An 18,607-nucleotide genomic window follows, 5' to 3' on the forward strand; every position below is an offset into this window, starting at 1 on the left:
CAAACTGGTGTTTTTGAAACGTTCTTAACTCTGTCACCATCCAAAATATGTGGAAATCTGTTGATTAATTTGTTCAGGAAATTCGCCATTCACTGCCAATATTGCTAAGTAAAAAATTTATCAGAATTTATTTGGATTTTTTTTTAATGTTTAGTCTTAAATTAAATGTCAGATTTTTTTAAAAAAAAACAAGCTGTTGAAGATTATTTGCTTATTAATAATTGAGCCTTCTTTTCATAGTGTTGTATTACTTCTTTTAAGATAGCTAACTTTACATATTGGAGATGAGAAAGGAGATATTCAACAAACGTCAAAGGAAAAATGTATAAAACAGATATTCTAAGGCTGTCTCATTCTGAAATAGCCCAGACTTTCTAACATAGAATTTATTTTGTTTTAACTTAAGAGAGATGGTGTGTGTGTGTGTGTGTGTGTGTGTGTCTGTATCTGTGTGTTAAGGTAGGGGAAAGAAAAAGAGAAGTAAAAGAGAAAGAGAAAGAGAAAGAGAAGGAGATTTCCATATAAAAATCAGTTTTTGATCTAAAACCCATGGAATGTTGCCTAGAGCAGATGTTCTTCCCCAAAAGGTGTTTAGTGTCCATAGTTATTTTAGCATTTCAGGTTTAAACTATCACAAATAAAACTTTTACTCATATTAAAATCCATTATTAAATTTGTGAAGTTTCAAATCTTGAATGGTCATATCATTCTACCGAAAAGCAGGGCTGAGAAGTTTTTTTTAAAAAAAAAAATCTCAGCTGTTATTTCCATCAGAACAAGTCAAACTCTAGTACTGAAAGAAAACTTGATAAACCAAGAATAAAGCTTAAACAAGGTTTAGATTTTTGTTCAGATTAATGTTTAGCCAAATCTTTCAAATATTTGCCAAATATTTCTGCTTCATATTGATTTCAAAGTTCATATTTGATGAAGGAGCGGAGCGGCTGTGATGGGCTGATGAAGGAGCAGAGCGGCTGTGAGCGGCTGAGGAGGAAGCCGGGAGGCAATGGTGGCGGCGCGCGCAGCGGCGCGAAGGCGCGAAGTTTGAACTGCGTTGTGAAAAGAATGCAAAAAATGGGAAAAGCAAGAGAATGGCACCAAAGAGAACAAGGTGGCACCGGAGGTACCAGAGCCACCCTACGACACCAGAGAAGACAACGAGGCACTGGAGGCTCCGGAGAGGTGAGCAGTTCAGGGAGACAGTCGGGAACGGCAAAGGGAGATGGCTGCAGCGTCGGAGGTGTGGAAAGAGCTGCAGCCAGGGACTCCTCTATGACATTTGACCGTAGCCTGGCTGCTCCCATGCTCCCGGGAACCCTGGAGAATGTTCCTATAATTTTTGACAGCTTTACCCAAATTGCAATGATCACTGAGGCGCCGGATGGGGACCAAGATGAATGTGTTGGGGAACCAGAAGTGAGGAGAGGAACTAAAATAACAGCTGGGGATGGCCTAGAACTTCAGAGGCCACTGGAGGCCCGTTTCAGGGCTATGGATGGGCCTGACTGACTGCCTAGATTAAAAACAGCTGGGCTCAGAATGCCCCCCCCACCCACTAAGGATCCCACATCTGTAATTATATCTATCCTCAACCACCTTAGACTGTCTCCCATTTTTATGACATCTCTGCCTTGCTCCATTATTTGGGAATATTTGAACATTTCCCCCCCCCCCCGCCTTCTTTCCAAGTACTATCTGGATACTAAAGCCTCCAGCTTTAGTATCCCATTAAGACCTTAGCCCTCCGGCTATTGACTTTTACTACCACCACCCTTACCCAATTGGGCTTTAATATTCTATCAATTTATTCAAGGTTAGACCTGCTCCACCTGCGGGAGGCCCCTCTCTCGCAGGTATGGCCCTTGGCTCTTACAAGGGCCTGCCTTGATGATGGGTTTGTGAACCCCAAGAGGTGGAAGAAACGGAAGCTGAGGGGATTTTTAGTCAAATGTTTTACATTGTTTTTAGGGGGTTCCAGGGAGGGGGGGTGGGTTAACCAGGCCGGGAGGGAAGCCAGCACCAGTCGAACAGGTGAGTCCAGGAGGGAAGTGAGCGGGGTGGGGGGGGAGAGGGAACAAATTATTCTGGTAGAGGGTTGTTTTACTACATCGGTCACTGGGAGGGGGGATGCGAGGACAAGAGAAGATCACAAGGTCGGTTGGGAGACCGTGGCTGTTGGCTACGCCCGGTCGTTTGTACCAACCCCCGCAGCCTAGGTGGTCAGGAACTACAGAACCAGGGCCTGCAGCTGATGCTTTGCAATGCAAGGTCCGTGACCAACAAGGCCCCCCTCATTAACGAGTTGATCTCGGAGGGGGAGCTGGACCTTGCAGGGATAACGGAGACCTGGTTGGGTCACGAGGGTGGTTTACCCCTCGTGGAAATGTGCCCACCGGGTTTCCGTGCATTCCATCAGCCTCGGGCCCTGGGTAAGGGTGGTGGGGTGGCGGTAGTTATATGGGATGGTCTGGAACCGAGAGAGTTCACTGTTCCTCAGATACCCGGTTGTGAATCCCTAGGTGTGAAATGGGGCCCAGGGAGGCAGTTGGGCCTGCTGATTGTATACTTGGCTCCTCGCTATACATCAGCGGCCCTGCCCGAGCTCCTCGAGCTGATCTCAGAGACGGCGGTTGAGATCCCCAGGCTTTTGGTCATGGGGGACTTCAACCTGCCGTCGACGGGAGCAGCATCTGAGGTGGCTCGGGAGTTCATGGCTTCCATGACAGCCATGGGCCTGACCCAATTAATTCAGGGCCCCACACACGAGGGCGGTCACACACTGGACCTTATTTTTGTATCTGAACAGTGGACGAGTGATCTGGGAATAGGGGACTTAGTCATTACTCCCCTGTCATGGTCAGATCACTCATGTCTCCGGCTCGACTTCCCTTCCGCTACCCCCCACCACGAGGAGGCGGAGCCAGCCTGTCCAAGCTGGTACCGCCCCAAGCACCTGATGGAACCGGATAGGTTCCAGACGGAACTTGGGCCACTACCTGTAGCCCTGACCCGCGCTCGGTCGGAGGACCTAGTGGCCGCCTGGAATACGGCGGTGGCTGGGGCCTTGGACCGGGTTGCGTCTTTGCGACCTCTCCTGCGGCAGCGATCCACCCGAGCTCCTTGGTATACCGAGGAGCTAAGGGTGATGAAGCGCCATAGGAGATGTCTAGAGAGCAGGTGGAGATCCTCACGCTCCGAGTCTGATCGAACACAGGTAAGAGCCTATTTACGGACCTACCTTGTGGCATTGAGAGCGGCCAAACGTAGACATTGTGCCGCTCTTATTGCGTCCACGGATAACCGCCCTGCTGCCCTGTTTAGGGTGACCCGCTCTCTCCTGTCACAGGGGACGCGGGGGGCACCCTTGCAGGGTAGAGCAGAGGAGTTTGGGGAATATCTGCAGGACAAAGTCGCTCAGATCCGGAGCGGATGGGCCCCCTCCAGTGGGCCGGACGAGCTGTCAACAGTGAGTCTTGTGAGACCATTCTGGGAGGAGTTTGACTCTGTTGCCCCCGAGGATTTGGACAGGTTGCGTGGACGGCTGCGACCCACCACATGTTCAATGGACCCGTGTCCCTCCTGGCTGGTACTGGCATCCTGGGAGGTGACACGAGGCTGGCTTCTGGGCCTGGTGAATGCCTCATTGGGTGAGGGCTTCCTACCAACTGCCTTGAAAGAGGCGGTGGTGAGGCCCTTGCTCAAGGGGCCTTCACTGGACCCAATGGAGCTGGCTAATTATCGTCCAGTCTCCAACCTTCCCTTTTTAGCGAAGGTTGTTGAGAATGTGGTGGCACAGCAATTTCCACGACACCTTGACGAATCCGAATATCTAGACCCACGCCAGTCCGGCTTCCGACCCGGGCACAGCACAGAGACAGCCTTGGTCGCGCTGGTTGATGATCTCTGGAGGGCCAGAGATAGAGGTTGTTCCTCTATCCTGGTCCTATTAGACCTCTCAGCGGCTTTTGATACCATCGACCATGGTATCCTATTGCGCCGGCTGGAGGGGATGGGAGTCGGAGGCACTGTTTTATGGTGGTTCGGCTCCTACCTCTCCGACCGGTCGCAATGTGTGTTGACAGGGGGGCAGAGGTCGACCCTGAGGTCACTCACTTGTGGAGTTCCGCAGGGGTCGGTCCTCTCGCCCCTCCTGTTCAATGCATATGTGAAGCCGCTGGGCGAGATCATCCGTGGTTTTGGGGTTGAATACCATCTGTACGCTGATGATACTCAGCTGTACGTTTCAACCCCAAATCACCCCAGCGAGGCTGTCAAAGTGATGTCCCGGTGTTTGGAAGCCGTCGGGGTCTGGATGGGGGACAACAGACTCAAACTCAACCCCTCCAAGATTGAGTGGCTGTGGCTACCGGCACCTCGGTTCAGTCAGCTGACTCCAACGCTGCCATAGGGGGCGAACAACTGCCCCCTGTGGAACGGGCGCGTAATTTGGGCGTCCTCCTAGATGCCCGGCTGTCAATGGATGACCATGTGGCAGCTGTGGCTAGGGGGGCGTTCCACCAGGTTCGCCTGGTGCGCCAATTGCGCCCCCTTCTGGACCGGGATGTCCTACGCACGGTCACTCATGCACTGGTGACGTCTCGCCTGGACTACTGTAATGCTCTCTACATGGGGCTTCCCTTGGGACGCGCACGAAGACTGCAGCTAGTCCAGAATGCAGCCGCGCGGGCAGTCATGGGGAGTACTAGGTACTCCTACGTAACACCGCTCCTGCGCGAGCTGCACTGGCTACCTGTGGTCTTTCGGGTGCGTTTCAAGGTTTTGACCACCATCTTTAAAGCGCTCCATGGCATAGGGCCTAGTTACCTGCGGGATCGCATCCTCCCACATACATCCCTGCGGCCAATTCGCTCTCACAGGGAGGGGCTTCTCCTGGTGCCGTCCACTAGGCAATGCCAACGGGCGACACCAAGGAGTAGGGCCTTCTCTGTGATGGGCCCAACCCTCTGGAATGACCTCCCCCCCGACATTAGAACCACCACTGACTTCCGCTCCTTCCGGCAGAAACTGAAGACACACCTGTTCCGACTGGCTGGTCTGGCATAATTCTTAACGTCTACCTCCTGGCATATATATTTCCTACTGGTTTTTTAGGGGACTTAATTTTATAGGATACTGGGGTTTTAAATTTTGTATATTTTAAATTATTTATTTAGCAATTACAGTTCTGTCTATTTTATCCTCCTCTTATTTATGTATTTATCCATTTAATAATTTTTAATTGTTATTATGTATGATGTTTTTGATATGGACTGTACACCGCCCCGAGTCCCTTTTGGGAGAGGGGGCGGTCTAGAAGTGCTAATTAAATTAAATTAAATTAAAATATTTCACCAGGATCTTAAAATGTCACCTGTACAGATGGCAATATATAAACAACACTAAATAAGACATTTGGCATGGACACAACTGGCTTGTTTTTGCCACAATTAGGCTGCTTCAAAGTCTGAAGAGCTTTTGTGTACCCACAGTAAGAACCAACCATGCTGTAGTGTTTATAAAAATTCTAGGCAGAGCAACTGTCTTTTGGATAGCAGATGAATAATCGATGTGCAAGATGAGAGAGAGAAAATGTATTTTTCTCCCTACAGTGACTGATTAAACTGTCTTGTTGCATTAAAATGGTAATCTTTTTCAATGGCATGGTTATCTCAAAGAATTACATTTTTCTCACAAATTAATGTTCTTTCCTCTAGTTTAAAAATTACTATGTGGAAACGAGGATTATTTTACATTTTCCCCTTTTCTCTTTGCTGATGTTATTACTGAATTTTCCTTTTTTTTAGCATTTATTTCTCCTTTAGATATATTCTGAAACCTTACAAATTTCACATCACCATTAACTCTAAGAACGAAGAATATTTAAATACCAGAAAAAACTTGAAAAACTATCAGTGTTCTTTTGGTTAATTAACATGTGTAACACATATACATTGTTAGATCATATCTATTTTGCTTTGTTTTTGCTCTTGCTTTTGTATTGGTCTTTCACAAAATAAAAATGTCAGGGTTCCAAGTAACACCCACAACGAAAGAAGACTCCGAGGCTTGAGTTCCCTCAAAGTTCCCTTTTATTAGAGATGTCATATTGGCACATCTGGGAAAACCCAAATCTGAAAGTTTCCAGATTTTCCCCAACCAAACGAAAGTTTAAGTCCCTGCCTAGTGCCCACATATCCATCACATGATCCAATCAGGCACCATGCAAAACAGGAGATACCTCCCAGTCACACCAAGGCTGCTGCAGGGCAAAGTGTCCTTGAGTCTATGAGAAAAGAATGTTATTTTGACTATATGTCACCCATACTCTGTATAATCCCCCATCCCATTTTCCCACAGTAAAAATGTGGCAGGCCTGAAGGCCCAATATAAAAGATGGCTTCCAGGTCTGACAAAAGATACAATACTTGTATATATTTACATTTCATTGAAAAATGTGTCATGGTTCAATTGTCCTTTTTTTCTTTCCACTTCCTATTGTACATTGTCTGAGGATTTGCCCCAGATTCCTTGCCAAGAAGGAACAGTTGGTTTAGTATTTAAGCTCATATAATGAACTCACCTTTGGTTCAATTGTTTTGGACTATAAAAATATTATCTTTGACTACATGTCTTACAATAAGGTTATTAATTTTAATTGGTCTCTCCACTTGGCATGCTGGAATATTTCATTACTTATAATAATAGTGTATTGTGATAGTATTTTAATGAATGTTATTGTTATGCTTTTATATAGTCTAATATTTTATTTAACTTAAGTTCCCTTGAGTTCTTCTTTGGAAAATAAAACAATAATTTAAAACTAAATAAATCAACCAACTGAATAAGTTCACTCTGATTTCTTTTAAAATTCCATTATTCAGATCAGGCTGAAATATAAAAAGAATTTTGAATAGCCTCAACTGTATAAAAAGTGGAAACAGAAGCTAGCAATGTAGGAGAAAGGCTTAAATTAACTTACTACATATATGTATTTCTACCTTTTACTAAGTGAATAGAACTTTCTAGTCCTACTCTTAGAAACAGTGGGATTTACTTCATTGACATTGACATTGAGGCTTTATTGATTAGCCTTTGGGCCATATCAAAGTGCAAAGTTCCAGAAACAAATTATTACTAAAATTGGATTTACTTCTTATTGTTACCATAAAAACAATACTGGAAAAATATTACAAAAATGTTGAATATTTACTGAGAAATATTTATCTTTTCAATTTGGCAGTCTGATTACAATGTCCAAGGAAGATGCTAGGCCTTTGAGGCACAAATCCAGAAATCTCCTCAATTGGGGAGTGAACTATCATGAGAGTAAAATGGAGAAAACAATGCAGGTGAGTACATTCTGGGAGCTGTATGCAACAAAATTTCATTTTAATGTATGCCAATTAGTGTACATTTAAAGTGACAATAAAGTTATTCTATTCTAATATTTAGCCAGCCATTGTATATAAATGTGACTGCTGCTAAAATTCCAGCTATATCCATTATCCAGTGACGTGCGGTGAGGTTTATGACAGGTGAGGCACTGACACAGTGCTGGGTTTCAAATATTTTTAGACTTGTGGACTTCAACTCCCAGAATTCCACAGCTAGGCATGCTCAGTTCCGATTTAAAGCGACAGCATTTGTTTTTCTCCTTTGCTCCCTCTTTCTTTTTCTTTTTCTTCTCCCTTCCCCTCCTTCCTCCCTCTCTCCCTTCCTCCCCCTCTCTCAAACACACGCACACACCCACCCAGAAGTTGGATTGGACTATCTCTCCTACCCCCTTCCCTCTCTCACTCACTCTCAAACAAACCCACACACACACACAAAAGTTGGATTGGATATCTTTTCCAGTGGCTTGAAAGCAGTTCCTCTGCCATCCCCCCCATTCCCCTGCTGCCTTCCCCAAACACCTCCACCATTGCAAATGCAGCCTGCTGTCTGGGTGGGAAATGCCTGGAACACAATAAAGCCCACCTACTCACCTCCTGCTGGCAGGCTGGGGTGAGAGGAGAGGCAGAGAAGCCGGAGGGGAGCCGATCCGAGCCTTCCAAAAGAAAGAGGCTGGGGGAAAGTGTGTGTACTACAGCATGGCTCTTTGCCTGGCTTCCTGCCTCCTCCTGTGGTCTCCTCAGTGCTCGCTTGTGCTCTCCCTCCCCAAGTGTAGTTTGATTGCAGGCGGAGCCACGTTGCCTTTTCAAACTTGTAATCAGTGAAGCTGGGCTAGATTTTTATATAGTTTTATCCAGCTGTGTGTGTGTGAGAGAGAAATGAATGGGGGCCTGGAGAGGAAGTCACTACACTTGGGGAGGGAGAGCACCAGTGAGGAGACCACAGGAGGAGGCAGGAAGCCAGGCAAAGAGCCATGCTGTAGCACACACATCTGCCCTGCAACGTGGCTCTGCCTGTAATCAAACTACACTTGGGGAGGGAGAGCACAAGCGAGCACTGAGGACACCACAGGAGGAGGCAGAAAGCCAGGCAAAGAGCCATGCTGTAGTACGCATGCAGTTCTCCTGCCTCATAGTAGAGGGTGCTTTTTAAGAGGCTTTTTTTAACAGTTAAGCAGAGTCATCCACGGTGAGGCAGTAACTAGCTCAGCCTGACCTCAGCTCTCGCCTTTTTCCTTTTACATTTTTTTTCTTTTCATGATGAGAGTGGTAAGGCTGTGCCTCACTTGCCTCACCTGACTGCACGTCACTGCCATTATCTTCCTTTTCTTGGAGCCTGTAAGACTAGCTGTTTAAAAGAAAGAGAGAGAGAGAAAGAGCAAGGAGGAAATAGGGGAGGAAAACACAGGAAAGCAAGAATTATCTACTATAGGGGTGTCAAACTTGTGGTGCCACATTATTGTCACATGACGTATCATGACTTTCCCTGCCTTCATTAAACTGGGAATGGGCATGACCAGCGCGTGACGCATCTGGGCTGTGGGCTGCGAATTTGACACCCCTGATCTACTACAAAAGAATTGGGGTAACACTTGCAGTAACTTAGCAAGTAGTTAGAGTCCTCCAAAACTGGTAGAACTACTGGCCATTCTAGACCTATGTATCTTAGATGTTCTTTGATCACAAACTCACATATTCTTTTTCTTCAGATGAAATAAGAGGCCAAAATGTGAGAAAATAAATAAACTATAATATTGCAAATTGTTCATTTACTCACATGATTAGCAGGTAAATTGTGAAGAGATAAATTTATATATAACAATTACAGATGAAAAGCCATTCATGAGATGAATATTTGAATTAGATTTCCATTTATTAAAACTCTGTTAGTCCTTCAATAGGGACCAGTGTCTCCATTTCTTTCTTTCTTTCTTTCTTTCTTTCTTTCTTTCTTTCTTTCTTTCTTTCTTTCTTTCTTTCTTTCTTTCTTCCTTCCTTCCTTCCTTCCTTCCTTCCTATCTATCTATCATCTATCTATCTTTCTATCTATCTATCTATCTATCTATCTATCAATCAATCAATCAATCATCATTTATCTATCTTATTTATATGGCCATTCCTCTCACAAAACATATTATCTAACCCTAAAAACAAAAACCTTTCAACAAATACATAAATTTTGATTAATTTGGGTAAGTGTGTCAAATATTATGAAGAGTAGAATTATCTCATCAGATCATCATTCCCTTGCGACTCCTTGTTGATATCACCAGGTTTTGACCCATGACATACAAAAAACTTTTCAAACGTTTGTGTTCCAATTTGGATAGGACTGTCAGAGCTTAGGTGTGGTCTTCCCACTCAAAAACTGCCCAGGACAATCCCTTTTTTCTGGCATTAGGAATTAAGGAAAAGCAAGAATACTTCTTCCCAGTATTGTTCTCCCTGCCAGGGCCACTATCCTGCTTCCATGTGAGGTAGTTCTTCCTGTTTCCCTCAAACTCATTTCAGATATGTGAGAGATATAGGGAAAGTCTGTCACATTATTGGAGTTCTTTGGGTGAGGAGCATGACAATGAATACACTCACACCAACAGCCATAGGTCACAAAGTGGCAAAAGCTCAGGACCACTGGTTTCAGATGGTGGAATTAATCTAAGGTCTTTATTAGCTGGATTCTGGATAATATTTTATTTTTAAGATATTTAAGGATAATGCTTCAGATTAGAATTTTCTTCTACAGCATAGCATTCTTATTTCTGTGAACAGAACTAAAATTAAAATTAAAAACTAAAACCTTAGCTAAAACAATGTTTCCTTTATTTTAAAAAAATGATAATTTTTGAAGTTTAACACTTATCAATAACATTATTTTGTTTCTATGTGGCATCACTGCACTTTATCTGAAAAATTCAAAAAGAATATAGTACAAAACCATATTCCATTTATGTGTGTCCATAGGAAGTGGTAAAAATGTCAAGATGGTGCTTTTGATGGTTTGATAGAAATCCTTGCTTTTTATGGGCAATGCACCCATGGCATGCATAAATACAGGCAAAGATTCAATTGAACCATCACAGCTACTAAAATATTTTTATCACATTCTGTACGCACCCTTGAGTCTGTTGAAAATATGAGGCATATATATATAGCTATTCAAGACAGGAAAAAGTTGATGTCTCTTATGAAGTATGCAGTTAAAGAGAGAGAAGGAGGCAAAGACAAATTGGCTATATGCATACAGGTTACATCTGGGCAGCTATGTATTGAAGATGTTGTGAGTTGAGAAAACTCTTGGCTAGTGGTGATGTTTGTCTCATTTGCCCAAATACTAACTTTGACATCTTAGAACAGTGATGGCAAACCTTTTAGATACAGAGTGCTCAAACTGGAAGGCATGCGCACCAGAGCACCAGAAACGCAATGACCAGCTGGATGAGCTTGGGTGATGGCATACGTGGCCACAGAGAGGGCTCTGGGTGCCACCTCCAGCATGTGTGCCATAGGTTCGCCATCACGGTCTTAGAATATTGAAATACTCTGATATTGATTTGAGGCTTGATACCAAACTTGTGAAAATTAATTTTGTTGTTTGTCCTATTTGCATTATGTAGAAACCAGAAACCAGAAGAGCATTACTGTCAGATGATGACATTTATTACATTAGAGGAAGAAAATGTGAAGACATTCTACTCTTGTGTGTGCATTTATTGACACTATTGACTATTTGCGGGAACAAAGTAGATATCTGGGTTTGTTTTAGTGTCTTCTACTCATGTTGTTTTGTATCATGTCTTGTATCATTGTTGTTTTTGATTTCTCAATGACCTTTCATATGGAATGTAGATCATTCCATATCTAAGCTTATGCTTTACACATATCATTAGTATAAAGTATAAGAGAAATCTAGAAAATCAATAGTTTAAAATCTATTGGTGATAAACAAAGTTGTATATACTCATTTACTTTTTTTAGATTTTATTTTCTACTGCATTTTTCTCTTTTCTGCATAAATTTATTTCTCATATGTGTGGGCTTTTCCTGAAATTGTTGTTCAGATGTTTTTCAGATATTATCTCTTTATAAAATGTGAATAAATTACAAAATAACATTTTCCCTCAATGCTTTTGCCATTCTTTTGGTTTAAAAAAGTTTTTGCTTCTAATACAGGATTTTTTTTGGAGTAAATGTTTTTTTTTTTTTACCATTCTAGAGGTCTTGCACAAATTGTTCCAACTATCTCATATCAAATAGAGAAAAACAAACATTCCTTAATAAACAGTGTAAGTCCTTGCCAAAATTAAAGGGTTTGTTATGGCATGGACTGCTAGAGTTGCATTTTTATTCTCTGTTGTGATAATGCAACCATACTGTTGACTTGAAAATAATTCGAAAGCAGCAGCAAGGGTATTTTTCTTCTTTGCTTTTCAAACTAACAATTCACCTCCCTTCAGGAGCAACAGATTCTCAAACTGAATAATGATGGACTTCAAACAGCTGTTCGTCTAAATTGCTTCAGCAAGAATCCAACATAAAAGAACAAACATCCTATGTTGCTGTTTGAAGTAGTTCTTTTTTTACAAAGCCAATTGTGGATGATTAAAAGAAAGTAATCTATGTATTTCATTTTGAACTAGCATGCAACTAGCAACTATCAAGGGGGATAGTTGGGGAAATTACAATTCTTGGAAGTGGATTTTTCCATTCTTTCTTGCGATGGTAACCAAGGTGTTAGAGATGTGCAACTACAGAATTCAGTTTTCACTTTCTTTAAACATAAATCATTCAGTTAGAAAAAAATAGAGCATGATTTTAAGGTCCAGGAGACGTTTCTCATCTGTATAGTCTCCTTAAATAAAACTAATATGATTTATTCTCTTGGGAATGATAAATATTAGTTAGTATTAAGGGCCTTTTATGAATAAATATATAGTGAAGAGATTACAGTGCAATGATATAGCACATACTTTGAATATCACAAGTTCCAGATTTAATGCAGGCATTTCCAAAACAATCAGGGAAGTCACTAGGAATCAGAGCAGTAAGCAATACAGTCTATGTCAGAATGAATAATCTATGGCATGCCAAACTTTATTTAACTAAAATTCATGTTAAATGTAAATTTAAATTGCACAATATGCTCTGGTAATGTTTGGAATTTAACAACATCTGAAATGGCCTGCCTCTAATCTATATGTTAGATACTTCCGCAATATAATAATAATAATAATAATAATAATAATAATAATAATAATAATAATAATAATAATAATAATAATAATAATAATAATAATAATAATAATATTTAATGCTTCTAGACCGCCCCCTCTCCCGCAAGGGACTCGGGGCGGTGTACAGTTCATACAAAATATAACAGGATACAATAAAATTAAATTAAATATGTACAGTTGACAATTGACATGGAGGAGGTTAAAATGTAGTTAAAAGAACTGTACAAAGCAGATATAAAATAAATTCAAACCCCTAAAAACAAATACAGTAAATTAAAAACCCCTAAAATAACCAGATATAATACATTTGCCAGGAGGGACAGTTGAATTATGCCAGGCCTGCCAGTCGGAACAGGTGGGTCTTCAGTTTTTGCCGGAAGGAACGGAGGTCAGAAGTGGTTCTAATGTCGGGGGGGGAGGTCATTCCAGAGGGTTGGGCCCATCACAGAGAAGGCCCTACTCCTCGGTGTCGCCCGCTGGCATTGCCTAGTGGACGGCACCAGGAGAAGTCCCTCCCTGTGTGAGCGTATTGGCCGCAGGGATGTATGTGGGAGGATGCGATCCCGCAAGTAACTAGGTCCCGTGCCATGGAGCGCTTTAAAGATGGTAATCAGCACCTTGAAACGCACCCGGAAAACCACAGGCAGCCAGTGCAGCTCGCGCAGGAGAGGTGTTACGTGGGAGTACCTCGTACTCCCCATCACAGCCCGCGCGGCTGTGTTCTGAACTAACTGCAGTCTCCGGGCGCGTCCCAAGGGCAGCCCCATGTAGAGAGCGTTGCAATAATCCAGGCGGGACGTCACCAGCGCATGAGTGACCGTGCGTAGGGCATCCCGGTCCAGTAGGGGGCGCAATTGGCGCACCAGGCGAACCTGGTGGAACGCCCCCCTTGCCACGGCTGCCACATGGTCATCCATTGACAGCCGGGCATCAAGGAGGATGCCCAAATTGCGCGCCCGTTCCACAGGGGGCAATTGTTCGCCCCCTATGGCCAGCGATGGGATCAGCTGGCTGAACCGAGGTGCCGGTAGCCACAGCCACTCAGTCTTGGAGGGGTTGAGTTTAAGTCTGTTGTCCCCCATCCAGACCCCGACGGCCTCCAAACACCGGGACATCACTTCGACAGCCTCGTTGGGGTGGTTTGGAGTTGAAATATACAGCTGAGTATCATCAGCGTAGAGGTGATACTCAACCCCAAAACCACGGATGATCTCACCCAGCGGCTTCACATATGTGTTGAACAGGAGAGGCGAGAGGACTGACCCCTGTGGCACTCCACAAGTGAGTGGTCTCAGGGTCGACCTCTGTCCCCCTGTCAACACACATTGCCTCCGGTCGGAGAGGTAGGAGCCAAACCACCGCAAAACGGTACCTCCGACTCCTATCCCCTCCAACCGGCGCAATAGGATACCATGGTTGATGGTATCAAAAGCCGCCGAGAGGTCTAATAGGACCAGGATAGAGGAACAACCTCTATCTCTGGCCCTCCAGAGATCATCAACCAACGCGACCAAGGCTGTCTCTGTGCTGTGCCCGGGTCGGAAGCCGGACTGGCGTGAGTCTAGATACTCGGATTCGTCAAGGTGTCGTGGAAACTGCTGCGCCACCACATTCTCTACAACCTTCGCTAGAAACGGAAGGTTGGAGACTGGACGATAATTAGCTAGCTCCATTGGGTCGAGTGAAGGCCTCTTAAGCAAGGGCCTCACCACCGCCTCTTTCAAGGCGGTTGGTAAGGATCCCTCACCCAATGAGGCATTCACCAGGCCCAGAAGCCAGCCTCGGGTCACCTCCCAAGATGCCAGTACCAACCAGGAGGGACACGGGTCCATTAAACATGTGGTGGGTCGCAGCCGTCCACGCAACCTATCTAAATCCTCGGGGGCAACAGAATCAAACTCCTCCCAGGATGGTCTCACAAGACTCGCTGTTGGCGGCCCGTCTGGTCCACTGAGTGGGGCCCATCCGCTCCGGATCTGAGCGACTTTGTCCTGCAGATATTCCCCAAAGTCCTCTGCTCTGCCCTGTAAGGGTGCCCCCTGTGTCCTCTGTGACAAGAGGGAGCGGGTCACCCTAAACAGGGCAGCAGGGCGGTTATCCGCGGACGCAATAAGGGTGGCGCTTATAAGTTCTTGCTTCCAGAAGTTGACATCATATATCATCTTTTTCCCCCAGATTTCATACTCAACATGACTGTAAAATTTCACTTTCAATATATTTAGTCACCACAAGTCAAGTTTTTTTAAAAAAAGTACAGAGCAATGAAGTCCCATATACTGATATTTTTCACTTGCCAAGCATTCATTCAGTGACCATTCAAAGTTATAATGGTGTGGAAAAAGATATATGACCAAAGTTTCAGCCACTGCAGCATTCCCACAGTTACACAGCAACTGATACACATGTAATATGATCACAGCATCTCACAGTCATGTGATCACTATCTGCAATCTTCACAAGTTAATGAGGAAGCCAGCAAGTGGCAGACATATGATATTGTGCTCAGTGACAACCGAAGCTGTAAATAAACATGTCACAAGTCAGGCACCATCATATAATGTTTCCCTTAATAATTGTATGGCTTATCATGGATTTGCAAGTCCCAACTGTGATAGGCAACTGAGAGAATCTCAACTGTATTGAGATTTGTCTACCATAGTACGTATAAGTCAAAGATTGCATTTCAAAGGACTACAGGAAGCTCCAGAGTTTAATTTCTAGCGTTTTCCTCCAAACTTTCTGTGTTGCTAGGTATTTAGCTATTCTCTTGATGTCTGAAAGGTAATTGATCTATGCTGAGTGAATGGTACATTATTGTTTGGAAACTCCTCTAGTTTGGAAAAAAAATTGAATTGTGAACTCCTTGTGAGTTCAAGAAGGCGAAAAATTTAATATTTTCCCCAGACATCTCTTTGATTTTTTAAAATAATAATAATAGAAAATAGATAAAAATGCCAACTTTAGTTTGAACATCTGACTAACTTCAGCAAACTATAATAATAATCCACTTAAATTTCATTTTAATGTATGCTGGCTAGTGTACATTCAAAGTGACAATAAAGTTATTCTATCCACTTAAATAGGCATGGTTTTTTTTAGTTTTAGTTTTTAAAAAGACTGAATACATATGACAGAAATGAATTATTTTTATATAAAAGACTTATTTCTTCTCATATGTATTGGTTCTGATCCAGACTGTACTAATGTGTACATACAAATTAGAAATTAATATCAATACCTGGAGGGGACTCCTGATAATTTGCATATTATCTAATTTATTTTTAATATTAGCCCTTGTATTTCCTGAATTGATGTGATATTATGAGGGATCTTTGGTGCTCTCTGAGCTTGCTTATTTTCTTGCAGATGTTTCATTATCCAAATTAGATAACATCATCAATGCTAGTAATGAGGCCATGGTAATGCAGTGGTTAGAATGCAGTATTACAACTAATTCAGCTTACTGCCTGGAGATTGATCTTGACCAGCTGAAATCTTCCAAGGCTGATAAAATGATGACCCAGATTGTTGGGGGCAATATACTAACTTTGCAAACTGCTTAGAGAGGGCTAAAAAGCACTCTAAAGTGGCATATAAGTCTGTTAGTGTTAAGAAGTATGGTTTGCTGATGTGATATTATGATTATTAGACATGTGAAATAAATCTGCATTATGTTTTGTTACTTTATTACATTTTGCTAAATTGTACCTTCTCATTCTGCTAAATTTGTCATAGCAATTAGTTCCTGCCTATTACTCTTGGCTAGAAAAGATAAGAGAAAACAAATTTTATTCAGGTATTTTATATAGAAATCAGTGCTAAAAGTAATAATAAATGTTTTGGCTTTATACATATAGTTTGCATTGGAGAAGCTTTCCTCATAAAAAGAGGAAAACACATATTATAGATACCTGCACTAGATATTTAAAAAGGGAGGAAAATTATGTAGGAAAAAGTATACATTAAGAGAAATAAATAGCAAAATGTATTTTGGGAACAGTTACCTAAAATGCAGGTAAAATATAGGCATTGCATGAAGACACTGCAAAATAATGTGAAATTCTTTTAAAAAAATATTTACTAAAAGAATTAGATTGAATAGAGCAGCTGGAGTACATAAGGCATTGACATGATCAGATTTACAGTAATTCACATTTCTCAACATCTATTAACATAAGTTTATCTTACAAGATTTGGAATCTTTGTAAGATTGACTGATGTCTTCCAAAGGCATGCAGATAAAAAGTAGGCACAAAGAAGTATATTGATATCCATGGAATAAAACATGATGTTATATAGGTAAAGAGTACAGGTATTATATTTCTCAGTGGGAACAAAGGAAGATAATATACCTTTGCAGCATCTTTTCAGAGGCACTCAAAACTGCTCATCCACCAGACCAGTTTTATTAAACAGATAAATTTTTTGGAGTTACTTTCTGAATCATATACAAATGGATATGTCACATAATATACAGATGGATTCCATGTCACATAAGGATGATTTGTTTCAGTTCGTGGATGGAAAAATGAAGAAATAACAATAATAAAGTTGAAAAATATTATTATTTGCACTCTTTCAACAGCCTTTAATAAAAAATAAGGTTCTGAGGGTAAAATCATGAAGGATAAACAGAAACTATGTCATGTCTTTGTGTGTTCCAGCTAATTTCTGTTCCTTGTTCCTATAACCTATTATTCTCATATACATTTTCTGTATCTGTTTAAAGTCTTTATCCCTCTAGCACATCTACAAAAAGAGGTATCCAAATAATAACACAGGTCTGCAAAAAAAAAAATTTCGAGAGCTGTTTTGCTTCCACTTAATCTTTATGTTTTTTGGTGTGCTGAATCCGAAAATGACCTCCATTTTGTCATAGGACATCACGTTTCCTGACAATTTAGGTAACTATGTTAAATAAGGCAATACATCAAAATAAATGGAAATAGACTTATAAAATTAAAGTTTTATTACAATATTTTCATGAAAATCCTTTTTTGAACCGAAAGGAGCTCACCTACACACACTAAACTCGATTCTTCTTCCTTGTGAGGCTTCTCTTGGTGCATTTACACTTGTGAGTAGCATCTGGAATTCTTTCTGAAGCATCCAACAGTAGTCTGCCATCATTGTAATGCTCAATTTTCCCTGGTATCTTCTTTCCATCTCTTTAATGTCTTGGTCGAATCGTTCACCTTGTTCCTCACTCACAGCTCCCAAATTTTCAGGAAAGTAGTCAAGGTGGGACTGGAGGTAATGCACTTTCAAACTCATCAGGCAACCTAAAGCTTGAAATGCTTTCAGCATTCTTCCGATGATCTTTTTGTAGTGAGGATCTTTGTTATTGTCTAAAAATTTCTGTATGACTTTTTAAAATGCAATCCACCCTTCTTTTTGAGGATCCGTCATGGTATTGGCAAATTCTTGATCAACTATAAGCCTTCTAATGTCTGGTCCGACGAACACACCTTCCTTCAATTTTGCCTCCGATAGGCATGGAAACTTAGTGACCAAGTATTTGAAGCACTCTCCATCTTTTGGAAGTGATTTTACGAACTGCTTCATCAATCCCAATTTTATGTGGAGAGGTGGTAGAAGAACTTTAGAAGGTACCAAAGTTTCTTGGAGGACATTTTTTTCACTGACTGTTAGCACACTCGGCTGCCAACTCTTCTTGGTCCAGTGATTTTGTCTGTCTCGACTGTCCCATAGACACAGAAAACAAGGGTATTTGGTATACCCAGCTTGTTGCCCGAGCAGCATGCAAAAGACCTTCAAGTCCCCACACACTTGGCAACCATGGTCTTCATATTTAAGTTATGAAGAACCAATTCCAAGTTAAAACTTGCTTATATATAACTGACCATCAGATTTACAGTGCTATATTTTTTTTACATAACTCGGACAAACCCTTTAAGTTTTTTTTGGCATTTTATATCTTAAATGCACTTATGTGAATTAATTAATAGTAATTTGGACTTTAAA

The 18,607-nt window shown here is 42.0% G+C and overlaps 1 long non-coding RNA gene across 3 annotated transcripts in view; it reads left to right on the forward strand.

The window, feature by feature from the left end:
• LOC309402100 overlaps positions 1 to 18,607 on the forward strand; it is a 193,560-nt gene that overhangs the window by 108,577 nt on the left and 66,376 nt on the right. For all 3 annotated transcript variants that reach the window (XR_014176834.1, XR_014176835.1, XR_014176836.1), the window contains exon 2: positions 7,241 to 7,349. This is a non-coding gene — a long non-coding RNA (uncharacterized lncRNA). The remainder of the gene's footprint in view (positions 1 to 7,240; positions 7,350 to 18,607) is intronic.

Source organism: Natrix helvetica (genome assembly GCF_964273705.1).
Source record: "Natrix helvetica genome assembly, chromosome: Z".
In the NCBI taxonomy this organism is placed as follows: domain Eukaryota; kingdom Metazoa; phylum Chordata; class Lepidosauria; order Squamata; family Natricidae; genus Natrix; species Natrix helvetica.